This window comes from Macaca nemestrina, chromosome 4 (genome assembly GCF_043159975.1).
Source record: "Macaca nemestrina isolate mMacNem1 chromosome 4, mMacNem.hap1, whole genome shotgun sequence".
In the NCBI taxonomy this organism is placed as follows: domain Eukaryota; kingdom Metazoa; phylum Chordata; class Mammalia; order Primates; family Cercopithecidae; genus Macaca; species Macaca nemestrina.
This window is the reverse complement of record NC_092128.1, coordinates 180,051,718-180,067,402: the sequence shown is the minus strand read 5'-3', so window position 1 is coordinate 180,067,402 and position 15,685 is coordinate 180,051,718. Positions and strand designations below refer to the sequence as shown.

At 45.1% G+C, this 15,685-nt stretch overlaps 1 long non-coding RNA gene across 1 annotated transcript; it reads left to right on the top strand.

The window, feature by feature from the left end:
- The first annotated feature begins 1,984 nt into the window (after positions 1-1,984).
- On the top strand, positions 1,985-15,039 carry LOC105472656 (uncharacterized). Its single transcript, XR_981705.2, has 4 exons — positions 1,985-3,816; positions 4,392-4,449; positions 7,347-7,592; positions 11,316-15,039. It is a non-coding gene; the product is annotated as an uncharacterized lncRNA (long non-coding RNA).
- The last annotated feature ends 646 nt before the right edge of the window (positions 15,040-15,685 follow it).

Sequence of the window (15,685 nt, the reverse complement as noted above, 5' to 3'; positions counted from 1 at the left end):
AGTATTTTTATTCAAATAAATAAATAGTGAATAAGTAAATAAATGGCACTTAAGTGGCCAACCTCCAAGGAGCAAAGTAAAAAGAGCATGGGTTTTGGGAATCTATTAGAACTGAGTTCAAGTCCCAGCTATACTACTTCCTGCCAGTGTGACCTTGGGCAGGTTACATTACCTCTCTGTAAACATCACTTATTGTATAGGCTACTGGGAAACAGGAAGTGTATAAAATGCTTAAAACCGTGCTTGGGCCACAATCAGGCCTTGAGTAATGGTTATCGCTACTGTACCCTACACTTTTCCTCACGGTGGTCCCCACTCTGGTGCTTCATCTCCACCGATTCCTGTCCATCATTGTATTTATTTCCTGGGGCTGCAGTAACAAATCACCTCAAACTTAGTGGCTTCAAACAATGGAAATGGATTATCTCGCTGTCCTGGAGGTCACAAGACTGAGGTGAGCTTCAGGGCCATCAAGGCCTCAGCAGGGCCAAGCTCCCTCCAGAGGTGGGAGGGGGACGCTGCCTGGCCTTGTCAAGCCTCACGCCGCATTCCTTGGCTTGTGGCTGCATCTCCCCACTGCCTGCCTCAGTGATCCTGTGGGTGCTCCCCTTCAGTATACATCAAACCTCCCATGGCCTCTCTCCTCTAAGGACATGTTCCCGCGTTGCTGTAAAGAACTACCTAAAGCCAGGCGTGGTGGCTTATGCCTGTAATCCCAGCACTTTGGGAGGCCAAAGTGGATGGATCACAATGTCAGGAGTTCGAGACCAGCCTGACCAACATGGTGAAACCCCGTCTCTACTGATAATACAAAAATTAGCTGGGCATGGTGGTGCATGCCTGTAATCTCAGCTACTCAGGAGGCTGAGGCAGGAGAATCGCTTGAACCCGGGAGGCAGAGTTTGCAGTGAGCCAAGATTGCACCACTGCACTCCAGCCTGGGTGACAGAGCGAAACTCCACCTCAAAAAAAAATAAAACTACCTAAGACTGGATAATTTGAGACAGGGTATCACTCTGTCACCTAGGTGTGAGTGCAGTGGGATCACTGCTCACTGCAGCCTCAACTTCCTGGGCTCAAGCAATCCTCCTGCCTCAGCCTCCTGAGTAGCTGGGAGTTTAGGTGTGTGCCACCACGCCCAGCTAGTTTTTTGTGGGGTTTTTTTGTTTTTTAATTTTTAGTAGAGGTGGGGTTTTGCTGTGTTACCCAGGCTATTATGAAACTCCAGAGCTCAGGGATTCGCCCGCCTCAGCCTCTTCAAGTGCTGGGATTACAGGCGTGAGCCACCGTGCCTCTACTGTACCGTTTCTATCTTTAGATTTGTTTAGATACACAAACACCACTGTGTCACCACTACCTGCAGCATTCATGCGGTAACACGCTGTGTCGGCTTGTAGCCTCGGAGCCTGAGGTTGTACCATGCAGCCTAGGTGTGAAGAGGCTATGCCATCTAGGTTTGTGTAGGTCACTCTGATGTTCACACAGTGACGAAATCGCCTGATGACACATTTCTCAGACCATATCCCCGTTATTCAGTGATGCATGACTGTGCCGCCTCATTTCTCTCTCTGTCATCTGTGATACTCAAACACATACCTGGTTCTGTATCTACGTATGTCAGTCTCTGTAATTGTCCTCAGCAGTATGACTGTAACAGGCCTCTTGTCTAAGCACCTCAAAGAGAGGAAGCGTGTCGGCCGGGCGCGGTGGCTCAAGCCTGTAATCCCAGCACTTTGGGAGGCCGAGACGGGCGGATCACGAGGTCGGGAGATCGAGACCATCCTGGCTAACACGGTGAAACCCCGTCTCTACTAAAAAAATACAAAGAACTAGCCGGGCGAGGTGGCGGGCGCCTGTAGTCCCAGCTACTCGGGAGGCTGAGGCAGGAGAATGGCCTGAACCCGGGAGGCGGAGCTTGCAGTGAGCTGAGATCCAGCCACTGCACTCCAGCCTGGGAGACAGAGCGAGACTCCGTCTCAAAAAAAAAAAGAGAGGAAGCGTGTCTGGGCATCTTATACAGGGCTGTGGGCCAGTACCTGCCACACCCGGCTCCTTTTGAGTCATCAGAAGGGCCTGCCCCTCCCACTCAGGGCCCATATCTGCTGTTTCTTCTGCCTCGAACTCCCGTCCTCCTCCTCTACCCTCCTTCCCCTCTCCCTTCACACTGAGCTTCCTTCCTTAGGCCTATCCTCCACAATAGTGCTCACAACTTATTTCCCATGTACCCTTTTGTGCAAGCCACACCATGCCAGGGATGCTGCCTGTTTGGTCAGCTCATTCCCAAGGCCTGGCTCAGTGCCTGGTAGGCAGAAGGGCCCTCGATAAATACCTGCCCAATGAATGAGTAACCCAGGCAGAGAAAGTGGCAGTGGAGGTAAAGTGTATCTTGGGGGCTGTCCACCCAGAGCCCTATGCTGCTTGCCCTGGCTCTAATGGATGGACAGTAGGATGGACAGATGGAGGGACAGAGGGCCTTGGCATAATTTGGCTGCCTTGTATCTGAAGGTTGGAATGTAAACTTCTCTTCCACCCCTCTTCACGACAGCCATGTGAAGAATCTGAGAGAAAAGAGACCATGGGGCCTGTGCAAAGTCAATGCGGGAAATGGAATGGGTTTTATACCATGCCTGCATCGTTCACCCGAAAAATGGGGCCGCTGAGCTGCTGGCGTGGGCAGGAAAGTGAACAGATGTGCAGAAAAGTCCTTTCCATAAAAAAAAAAAAAGAGACAAATCCCCAAATAGTTTCACAGTTCAGCATTTTCTGTCCTGGTCATCTGGGCAACTGGGACCTTTGTGCAGTTCCGCTTCCCATCACCCCAGCTCAGCTGGACCAACTCAACTCACAGATCTGGACACTGGGTCTCAAGTATTCCCATCGTTTCCTTCTTGCTGTGTGAGGCCATGGGAGTGTTCACCCCCTGTAATAGTTAGTTTTCATGCTGTTGATAAAGACATACCTGAGCCTTTATTTGTATAGGAAAAGGGGTTAGTGGACTTACAGTTCCACATGGCTGGGGAAGCCTCACAATCATGGCAGAAAGCAAGGAGGAGCAAGTCAGGTCTTACATGGATGGCAGCAGGTGAAGAAAGAGAGCTTGTGCATCGAAACTCTCGTTTTTAAAACCATCAGATCTCATGAGATTAATTCACTATCATGAGAACAGCATGGGAAAGACCCACCTCCATGATTCAATTATTTCCCACTGGTCTCTCCCACATATGGGAATTATGGGAGCTACAAGATGAGATTTGGGTGGGGACACAGAGCCAAACTAATCCTAATCCCCCTAATCCTCTGTTTCCTCACCTGTTAGATGGAGACCCCTCTCTCCATTATCCCCAGGGCTGAATCAGGTGGAGTGGGTGAAACTCCTGGTATTCACAGAGCCTGTCCCATGGTCTCGCTGCTGCTCACTGCATGTTCCCTAACCCCACCCGCACCCCCAGATGGGCTTCCATTTCTCTCTGAATGTACCCTATGGTACACACCCTGGTCCAAAGGCAGACTTGGCTGTTTCATTTGTCTTCACAGGGACTTGATTGATTCATCTTGGGTCCCAGTGCCTAACTCAGGGCAGCTACAATATATATATGGTTGTTGAGTGAAGAAGAAAAAAAAATTGAGACATTCCTATCAGAAATCATCAGATGTGTTATAATTAAACTGTAGGTACAATAAAAGAAGTATAAACTTTTCTTTCTTACATTTAGGAGTCAAATCATTGACCCAGATATTTTGAATTATCAATATGGAGATCCTGTAACAACCTTAAATTACTAGAAAGCCACCATTGTTTACTATTTTCAAATTTTGGTAAGTTTTTTAAGATTTTTTTTCCCCTGAGGTTACTAAAGTTTATGAAACTCATTCGATAACGACTTCAGCCCAAATTCCCCATCATTGTCTAACATTAAGATTAAATTTGGTGTGTGTGAAAGATAGATGAACTGCTACAGGACAAAAAGGCAATTAGAAATAATGGCCTCTGGCCACAAAGGCACACAAATTAAAGGACTGTGAACCCAGGACAGAGATTCTATCAGTGATGAATCTGGCATTTCACTTGACTGCTAATCTAGTACAATTATGGGAAAACTAACCGAGATGACCTGAGTGCACAGACAGACTGGGCCATCCGTCTCCCAAGTGAAATTTCCCGGTACCCAACTTCAGGCTTTGCTTTTCCATCACTGCTGAGTGGCAGTATGGCAGAGAGAGATGACCTTTACTTAACCTTGAGAATAACTCCACCTCTTCCTGGCCAAAATAGAGAATGTATGTCAATGCCTGCTGACAATCCATTTACAGGAGTTATTGCATGTTTGGTCTAAGTTGATGATCTCTTTGCCTTTTTGAACTTTATTTTACAAAATAAATATGTTCCATAGGCCGTCTTGGACTATAAAGGACCACACACCAGTGACAGATGCATGACAAATTTAAAAGGTAACTTGTATCTGTTTTGTTTTGTTGTAGGGTTTTTTTTTTAACTCTAACATTCAGCTGAACTAATATAAAGAAATAACCAAGTTTCACCTGCCACCTTCTCACTGGGTGATACTCTACTTTCTTTCCTTTAGGTATTTAGAAAATGTTTATTGCTGTCAGCAACCCAGTAGATAAGTGATTCCAAAACAAATCCTGAATCAAGCACTTTTCAGACTTAACTCCTTCCTTCCCAAACATACCTGTGTAATGATTTGTTCAAAGACCTGAAGTAAACGACATCAGATCAGATATCCAGTCCTTCAAAGAAAATGGTTTCAGTGAAGTTAAATCCCAAAACTTGCCCTCATTTTCACCTCTTCAGCCCATCCTTATCAGGAGCTTCTTGTCACCAATGAGATGAGTGGTAGTTCGTGTGTCGGACTAAATCAGATTTTTTTCTGTTGGGTTAATCAAGACAATGTCATGAACCAAATAACTTAGTGATTGAAAGGCACTAATGGCTCATGACCAGCCTGACCAGCATGGCAAAACCCCGTCTCTACTAAAAATACAAAAATTAGCTGGGCGTGATGGTGGGTGCCTGTAATCCCAGCTACTGGGGAGGCTGAGGCAGGAGAATCACTTGAACCCAGGAGGCGGAGGTTGCAGTGAGCCAAGATCACGCCATTGCTCTACAGCCTCAGTGACAAGAGCAAAACTCCGTCTCAAAAAAAAGGCACTAATGAAGCACATCGACCACACTCTCTGTGGATCAATAGACTATTTCAGAAATACCCTTGATTTTTGTATTTTTAGTATTTTTAGTAGATAAGGGGTTTTACCATGTTGGTCAGGCAGGTCTCAAATTCCTGACCTCGTGATCCGCCTACCTTGGCCTCCCAAAGTGCTGGGATCACTGGCGTGAGCTACCGCACCCAGACTGCCCTTTATTTCTTTCTCTTGTCTGATTGCTCTGGCTAGGACTTCCATTACAATGTTGAAGAGGAGTGGTGAGGGTGGGCATCCTTGTCTTGTTCCAGTTCTCAGAGGGAATGCTTTCAACTTTTTTCCCGTTCAGTACTATGTGGGCTGTGGATGGCCTTTATTACATTGAGGTATGTCCCTCGTATGCTGATTTTTCTGAGAGTTTTAATCATAAAGGGGTGCTGGATTTTGTCTAATGCTTTTTCTGCATCTATCAAGATGATCATGCGATTTTTTTTTTTTTTTTTTTTTTTGAGATGGAATTTCACTCTTGTCACCCAGGCTGGAGTGCAATGGCGTGCTCTCGGCTCACTGCAACCTCTGCCTCCTGGGTTCAAGCGATTCTCCTGCCTCAGCCTCCCAAGTAAGTGAGATTACAGGTGTGTGCCACCACACCCAGCTAATTTTTGTGTTTTTAGTAGAGACGGGGTTTCACCATGTTGGCCAGGCTGGTCTTAAACTCGTGACCTCAGGTGATCTGCACACCTCCGCCTCCCAAAGTGCTGGGATTACAGGCATGAGCCACCGTGCCCAGCCACAAAGTTCCCTGTTAATAAAAGGGCCCAGAAAAGGCAGGCCCAGACAGAAAAAAAATATGCTTTACCATCTCTAGAGAGTCTGTGTGCCCACTATTTTTATTTTTGTTTCTTTCTGTTTATTTTCCTATCACAATTAGTAGGAAGATATTTCAAACAAAAAAGACTATATCCAGGCCAGGCACGGTGACTCACGCCTGTAATCCCAGCACTTTGGGAGGCTGAGGCAGGTAGATCGCTTGAGCTCAGGAAATCGAGACCAGCCTGGGCAACATGGCAAAACCCTGTCTCTACCAAAAATAGAAAAATTAATCAGGTGTGGTGGTGTGCGCCTGTAGTCTCAGCTACTTGGGGGGCTGAGGCAGGGGAATTACTTGAACCTGGGAGGCAGAAATTACAATGAACCCGGATCACACCACTGCGCTCCAGCCTGGGTGGCAGAGCGAGACACTGTCTCATAAAAAATAAATAAATAAGTAAATAAATAAATTAGAAAGAGAGAAAAGAAAAAAGACTATATCCAAATTGACCTGTGGGAAAGTCATTTTCATAGGTCAAAGTGGTCACATATCAGCATTGCACATGGTTCTGCCTGATGCATCTGGTCCAGGACAGAAGGTAGTAGGGGCAAGGGCCTCAAATCTCTTCCTCAGGCAGCTCTGGGTGTGGAGCGGAGCGGTCCCCAAGAGACCAGAGGCTGATGGCAGCTGTGAAGAGAGAAGGCTGGCTACTGCACCCCCAGAGCAGAGGGAAAAGGGACGGTCACAGGGAAACTGACTCAGAAAAGCAAACAGGCTGGGTCATCCCTGGGGGAGGAGGACCCTGGGGCTGACTCTCGGGGTGGTCCGTGTGCCCAGCCAGGTCCTTCCAGGCAAGTCTCAGGATGTCCTCAGCCCATTCTCAAGATAGTCACCCACCTGAAGACCTCAGGGCCAAGCCGGCCCATGCAAACAGACTATGCAGGTGGCCTGGCAAACCTGGCCCCATGCCAGTTTCCGTACTATTTGAAATGTAAGTCTGCGTTGGTTTCAGCTCAGGGTTTTGTTTTGATTTGGTTTTTCTGAGACAGAGTCTCACTTTGTTGCCCAGGCTGGAGTGCAGTGGTGCAATCTTGGCTCACAGCAACTTTCACCTCCCAAGTTCAAGTGATTCTCCTGCCTCAGCCTCCCGAGTAGCTGGTATTACAGGCATGCCCCACCATGCCTGGCTAATTTTTGTGTTTTCAGTAGAGACAGGGTTTCTCCATGTTGGCCAGGCTGGTCTCAAACTCCTGACCTCAACTTATCCACCCACCTCGGCCTCCCAAAGTGCTGGGATTCCAGGCGTGAGCCACTGCACCTGGCCTAGCTCAGGGTTTTAAGTGGATTAGTGAGTTGTCTGTTTGTTCTTCCCCAGGGCACCTCAGCTTTTGAATGTGTGGCCACCGCCACCTTCATGGCCCTGGACAGCTCGACACTTAAATTTCCAACCACCCCTTCCGGTATGATGAGGCTGCCTGGCCATCCTCGGTGGAATCAACCACACTCAGCTCTGTGGAAGAAGGAATGCCCAGCACTGTTCCCCAGAGCCGCCTGCAGCAACTGACAGCCGCCCGCCTCGGCTGCCGCTCCACCTGCTCAGGCCTGCCTTCAGAGTTGTCAGGTGAGAGGGGACAACTTTGCAAAGGCTGTGGCAGGAGGGACAGCATCGCTACCCCGAGGGCCCAGGCCAGGAGGCCCTCACCTGGGCCTGCTGCAGGGAGAGGCTGTAACCACAAACCCCTTCTCTGGCTCCAGACCTGTCCTTTCCAGCCCACTGATGGGGAGGACAGTGGGTGGCAGTGAGGACAGAACAGTGACACTAACGCTTACTTGAGGAATGCTCATTTACCTGGAGGCATGCCCTTGTTCCACCTCTGGGGACCTCCCTCAGGCTAATACACAGCTCTGTGGTCCCTGCTTCTCCCTCAGCATCCTCTGACAAGGCCACCTCTCCTGGATGCCACCCACAGAGCCCTGGGGACCCGGATACTGGTCCCCATGGGGCCCCTGTGAGAGTTGAGCAAGTTATCAATCACATGCACTTCAGTATCCTCAGCTGTCAAATGGTGATGAAAATGGTAGTTATGTCACAGGGCTGTTGTGAGGATGAAACGAGCAAAATACTCAGACCAGCACATGGTGCGTAGGAAGGATTCAACAAGTGTTACATGATTATATAAGTATTATTCTTGTTGTTGTTTCAAAGACGCAAGCGTCTCTCATGCAACCCATGTCAGGAAGGCAGCTGGGATCAGAAATACAAACGAACAAGTAACTGTTAGGTTGGTGCAAAGGTCATTGCAGATTTTGCCATTACTTTTAGTGGCAAAATCGTCTATGACTTTTGCACCATCCTAACATCTAGCTAACAGGTCTCTCAGCTGCTCATCTCTGTTCCTCCAACCACAGCTGTTTCATTTCATGTCCCACTACAGATCAACTTTCTCTGCTCCCCAGTCCTTATGGCCAAATGTGTCTGTCTATCCTAGCTCCTCGATGTTTGTATTATAGGCTCAACTGTGTTCCCTGGTTGGCTTCCCGCTTGCACTGGGGGATGGTCCTTGAAAAAGAGAGAAATAATTGGGGCATAGGCCCCAAAGGTGTCTGCAGTAGGACAAGTGAGAACCTTGATAGGAATTCTTCGCAGGCTGATTCCAAATGAGAGCTGAATATCTGTCCTTCCTGGAGAAGATGCAAAAGCAAAAACCTATTGTGAGCTTGGATGTCACTGCCAATGTGGTTAAATCAGTGTACTTCTTTGGCTAATACAAAATAATGTTTTCTTTTATTTGGATCAGAATTTTGAAGAGCTTGTTCTCCAATAACAACTAGGTCAGCCTTGGCTATCTAGAAGCTATCTTGAAGTTTTGGGGGGTTTTGTTTGTTTGAGATGGAGTTTTGCTCTTCTTGCCCAGGCTGGAGTGCAGTGGCACAATCTCAGCTCACTGTAACCTCTGCCTCCCTGGTTCAAGCAGTTCTCCTGCCTCAGCCTCCCGAGTAGCTGGGATTACAGGCACCCACCACCATGCCCAGCTAATTTTTTATATGTTTAGTAGAGATGGGGTCTCGTCATGTTGGTGAGGCTGGTCTCGAACTCCTGACCTCAGGTGGTCCACCTGCCTCAGCCTCCTAAAGTGCTGGAATTACAGGCGTGAGCCACCTCGCCCAGCCAAAAGGAAATTGAAGCTTTATATGTTATTTTTACTCTACCTAATGTTATCTTCTTGTCATATTTTAAATGTTTTGTTGTTGACTATATGAGACAAAAACTAAAAGGACCATTGTGATGGCTTGTCTGAGGTGACATGCTTGGTGAAGTTCAGATCATGCTGAAAGTACTTTGGGTGACTTAAATAACTGACAAACGAAACAACTATTAGGATGAGCTTTGTGGTCTTCTCCTGTGTGTGGAAAAATAATTGTGCTCATTTTCATGGTCACTTTTTAAGAACTGGCAGAAGAGTGTGAAAAAGGAGAAAGGGTAATGGTTTTGGCATTTCATTTAAACAAAGGAACAGGAGACATTTGTTTCTTTAGGATTCAACAAGTAAAAGAGGGAAGTGCATAATGTTGGGCCAGGATGCTTTTCTTCCTTTTTTTTTTAAATTATACTTCAAGTTCTAGGGTACACGTGCACAACGTGTAGGTTACATATGTATACATGTGCCATGTTGGTGTGCTGCACCCATCAAAAGGTTTCTCTTTTGAAGTGATGAAATGTTTTAAAATTGACTGTGGTGATGATTGCATGTATCAGTGAAAATACTAAAAACTATTGAATTGTATCCTTTAAATGGGTGAATTATAAAGTATGTGAATTCTATCTCAATACAGCTATTTAAAAAAAAAATGAATGAATGAAAACTGGTAACAACAATCAAAAAGCTACCTAAGTCACCCATATAAGTGTCATCCCAAACATAGCCCGAAACTGACCTAAAATCTGAGAAAATTGGTCTCTTGATGAAGCCATTCCCCCTCCTATTGCCTAATTAGCCTCCTAATGCTGAGTGATTTGTATTCATTGTATCGCATCTTATACAATCAATAAACAATACTCCTTTTTTTGAGACAGGGTCTCGTTCTGTCGCCCAGGCTGGAGTGCAGTGGCACGATATCAGCTCACCACAGCCTTCGTCTCCCAGGCTCAAACGATCCTCCCTCAGCCTCCCAAGTTGCTGGGACTATAAGCACACACCACCACGCCTGGCTAATTTTTGTATTTTTTGTAAAGATCAGGTTTTGCTATATTGCCCAGGCTGGTCTTGAACTCCTGAACTCAAGTGATTCACCTGCCTTGGCCTCCGAAAGTGGTAGGATTACAGGCATGAGACACTGCGCCCAGCCTGCAATAAGTAATACTTGTAAAACGTTAAGTTATCCCAAAATATAGAATCCAAAATAATTTCTTTCCATTTTAAACCTAAGCAAGTAGGTGATTGGTTGTTCTGTATCTGTTTGTAGTGAATATTTGCCATGTGACAAATGACAAGTTTTTCATGAGTCATGCCCCGAGTAGTTTTCGTACCTGTCAATGGTTTATAAAAACGTGAAAAGTAGGGCCAAATTCAGGAAGCACATCTGAGCTTGGAGAATATAAGTTCTTCTCTACCACCAGCAAATAAGAATGTCAAAAGTTGTAGCAACTTTTAAAGCAAGCAAAACCAGAAAGTAAGGAGCATATGGTAATTTCTCCAGTGCTAAAAGCCAGCATTGCAGCTGCTCTATGTGCAGCCTTGAAGTATGATAGAAAAGAAATAAAATAGGCCTGGTGCAGTGGTTCATGTTTGTAATCCCAGAACTTTAGAAGGCAGAGGCAGGAAGATTGTTTGAGGCTAGGAGTTCAATACCAGCCTGGGCAACATAGCAAGACATCCTGTCTATAAAAAAAATAAAATTTGAAAATTAGCTGGGCGTGGTGGTGTGTGCCTGTAGTTCCAGCTACTTGGGAGGCTGAGGCAGGAGGATTGCATGAGCCTAGGAGCTCTAGGCTGCAGTGAGCTATGATCACACCAGTGTACTACAGCCTGGGCAACAGAGCAAGCCCTGTGAGACGGGAAGGGAAGGGAAGGGGAGGAAAGGGGAGGGGAGGGGAAGGCAGAGGGAGGAAGTCTTTGTTTGTTATTTAAATACAAAGCTATAATGGACATTATTCGAGAAGCTGTTTCTTCTGTATACTAACAAATGCCCCAGAGACATGGAAGAGAACAAGCAGCTACAGAAGGAATCAAAATTTAAAGAGAATTTAAAAGAAAACAAGATAGAGCCCTCTCTGCAGCCTGTCCCATTAAAGGTGTAAAAGCCTCTGAGGTTGGAATTCTGACTAACGCTTCAACTTCCACAGATAGGTGGCAAGCCAAAGGGATCCTCGTGTTCACAGAAAGTCTTCCTGAAACCCAAGTGGACACCCAGTTCAGAGACCATGAAGTGAAACAGCTGGAGAAACTCCCTGGAAAGTTTCACTGGGGACAAACACTGGATTATTCGGATTAGCCTGGGCCATGAAAATATTCTACTAGAAGCATTGTGAGCTGAATCCAGGTGCCCTGGCTTCACATCCCATCAGAGGTGGATTCTGACATGAGGTAGATTATGAGCCCACAGCCACCAGGAAGAACCAGTCACAGGCAAGAGCTTTTAGCCCTGCCCGGAAGGAAAGTACCACCAAGTTCCCAAAAGCAGCAGACAAGTGTCCTTCAGGAACTGAGAGACTCAGCCTGGTATTGTGTGCTAATAATTACACCCGGCTTTTTTGTTTTTTAAAGAAAAATAAGTTGTAAAATTCCAGCACTTCGGGAGGCCGAGGCAGGTGGATCCCTTGAGCCCAGGAGTTTGAGACCAGCCGGGACAACATAGTGAAACCCTGACTCTATAAATAATAATAATAATAATAATAATACAAAAATCAGCCAGGCGTGGTGGCACATGCCTCTTGTCCCAGCTACTCGGGAGGCTGATGTGGGAGGATCACTTGAACTCAGGAGGTTGAGGCTGCAGTGAGCCAAGAATGCACCACTGCACTCCAGCCTGGGTGACAGACGTTGTCTTAAAAAAAAAAAAAAAAAGAAAAGAAAAGAAAAAGAAGGAAAAAAGATAAATTGATTTCCAGACCTTAGGGGGAAATTGAACACACCTAAGGTTTTCCTTTGTATCAAAGCAGAGGCAGGGCTATGAGCCTTGTTCCTCCACACTCCACTAAAGGGAGCTGGCAGGAGTGCCAGGAAGTTCATGTGGGGCTCACTTCCCAAGGCCCGAACCCCACAGAGGTGATGGCTTCCGAATTGTTGTTGGTGACACATCACACTCCACTAACTTCGTGACTGATACTCAGTTGTCCTGCCTGTGACAGTGTTTGCTTGGGTCAGTTCTGATGAGGAATGAATGTGTGTTTACATTTAGGAAATTTCTCCATTTAGGTATGTTTATGCTTACGTCACTTCAAGTGGCTTTCTAGATTTTGGCAAAAATAAAATGATGTATACTAAAGCTAACCATACACATACCCTAGCAGCCAACATCCACTTCCAGATATATTCTCAACAGAAACGTCCACAGATACGCACAAAAAAAAACAAACCCTAAAGTGTTCATAGCAGCATTATTCATAACAGCCAAAAACCCTGGAAGCAATACAAATGTACATCAATAATAGAATGAATAAATAAACAGTTGATATATTCCTACAAGAGACTATGGTTGATTTATGTACAGTGTAAAACAAACCAGACAAAAATGAGTGCATAGAGTATGGTTGATTCCATTTATATGAAGTTCAGAACTGGGCAACAAATGTATGGTGTGAAGAGTCAGAATAGCAGTTATCTTTGAGGAAGAGAGTAAGTGTCGTAGCTGGGAGGGGCTTGGAGGGGCTTCCAGGGTGATGGTGATCTATTTCTCACACTTGTTGGTGTTATAGAAGGGATGTTACCTTTGAAAATTCATTGAGCACTTATGATATGCTTGCTTTTCTGTATCTGTTGTATGTTGATAAAAACTGCATTTTAAAATAAAAAGATTTAGTGTCTTTTAATCATCTATATGGTGACTGTAACTGTTACTAGGGACCAGTATATTATTGTAGAAAATTATGGAAAATGGTGAATTTCCAGGTGTACTGTTGATACATCTGGAGAGAGCCCACTTGATGACAGTGGTGACTATCATGGTTTGGTATTGTTGACGTCTGAAGCCCTCAGTCTTACACCTAACTTACATTTGGCTATTGGTCTTACCATGTTGTTTAACAACCTAATCTTGGAGTTTCAAGTAATTCCAGATACTCACTTTGAATGCAGGACAGGAAGGTCTAGCCTACTGATGACCTGGATCTAGACAATAGGTCCTCCCTTCGTGTGTTACTTTGGAATTGAACCCATTATTCTAAAAGTACACCTGGGACCTCTTTACCTCTAAGTGATTGATGACTCAGAGGTCACTGCACATCTTCAGAAGACAGGGCTTTAATGAATAAACCAAGGAGAGTAAAAAACTAAGAGGTCTCAGGGAAGAAACTGAAAGATTTCTTTAGAATGTTTTCCTTTGGGTTACTTCTTAAAAATTTAAACGTTGTCATGCTCTCCACCCCCAAAAAAATGTATTGTTCCTGTAGTGACTGAGTAGCTAAATAAAAGATACAAATATTGTTTAAATATAAGAGTCTATGCTTTAAAAAAAAAAACTTACTGGGATGTAATTTCTGTACTATATATTCACCCATTGGCACTGTACATTTCAAAGATTTTAGTGCATTTCTAGAATTATGTAACTAATACCATAATCCAGTTTTAGAATATTTCCATCACCCCAAAAAGTTTTCTTGTGCTGATTTACAGTTAATCCTTGCTCCCACTCCCAGCACTAAACAACAACTGTTTTGTTTTCTGTCACTAGAAATTTGCCTTTCTGTGGACGTTTTATATAAATGGACTCATACAGACAGGCGCAGTGGCTCACGCCTGTAATCCCAGCACTTTGAGAGGCCGAGGTGGGTGAATCACGAGGTCAGGAGTTCAAGACCAGCCTGGCCAACATGGTGAAACCCCATCTCTACTAAAAATACAAAAATTAGCCAGGCATGGTGGCGGGTTCCTATAATCCCAGCTACTTGGGAGGCTGAGGCACGAAAATCGCTGGAACCCAGGAGGTGGAAGTTGTAGTTAGCTGAGATCATGCCACTGCACTCCACCCTGGATGACAGTGAGCTTCTGTCTCAAAAAAAAAAAAAAATTAAAATTAAAAAAAAAATGGACTCATACAATGCAGTCTGTTATGTCTGGTTTCTCCCACTTAGCACACTGCTTCCAAGGTCCACTCGTGTTTCCACATGTATCAATACTTCATCTCTTCTGATTACTGAATGACATCCCATTGTATGGATATACCACATTTTATTTATCCATTCACCAGTTAATGTATATTTGGATTATTTCCAGTGTTAGATTATTATGAAAAGAGCTACTACGAACAAACATACATGTCTTTGTGTGGACTAATGTTTTTGTTTGTCTTGGGTAGATCCCTAGGAGTGGAATTGCTAGGTTCTATGGCACAAAAAAAAAAACAAACCCTAATGTGTTCATAGCAGCATTATTCATAACAGCCAAAAACCCTGGAAGCAATACAAATGTACATCAGTAATAGAATGAATAAATAAACAGTTGATATATTCCTACAAGAGACTATGGTTGATTTATGTTAAACTTTTTTTTTTTTTTCTTTCAGACAGGGACATACTTTATCACTCAGGCTGGAGTGCAGGGTTGCTATCATGGCTTATTCCAGTCTTGACCTCCCGGACTCAAGTGAACATCCTACCTGGGACTACAGGACTCACCACCATGCCTGGCTAATTTAAAACAATTTTTTTTGGCCAGGCGCAGTGGCACATGCCTGTAATCCCAGCACTTTGGGAGGCCGAGGTGGGTGGATCACGAGGTCAAGAGATAGAGACCATCCTGGCCAACATGGTGAAATCCTGTCTCTACTAAAAATACAAAAATTAGTTGGGCATGGTGTACACCTGTAATCCCAGCTACTCAGGAGCCTGAGGCAGGAGAATCGCTTGAACCCAGGTGGCAGGGGTTGCAGAGAGCCAAGATCATGCCACGGCACTCCAGCCTGGTGACAGAGCAAGACTTCGTCACAAAAAAAAAAAAAAAAAAAAAAAAAAAAATTTGTAGAGATGGGGTCTTCATATGTTTCCCAGGTTGGTCTGAATTCCTGGACTCAAGCAAACCTCCTGCTTAGCCTCCCAAAGTGCTAGGATTACAGGTGCGAGCCACTGTGCCCAGCCAGTTTTAACTTTTTGCTGAAACTGCTAGATTGTTCTCCAAAATGGTTGTACTGTTTATACATTTCCACCAATAATATATATGAGGATTCTAGTTTCTCCACATCCCTGCCAACACTTCTTATTTAAAATCGTGATCCAGGTTGGGGATGATGGCTTATACCTGTAATCCTAGCACTTTTGGAGGCCGAAGCAGGCGGATCACTTGAGGTCAGAAGTTTGAGACCAGCCTGACTAACATGGCGAAACCCCGTCTCTACTAAAAAAATACAAAAAAAAAAAAAAAAAAAAGAATTAGCTGGGTGTGGTGGTGCATTTCTGCAGTCCCAGCTACTCAGGAGGCTGAGGCAGGAGAATTGCTTGAACCCAGGAGGCGGAGGTTGCAATGGGCCGAGATCATGCCACTGCACTCCAGCCTGGGTGAC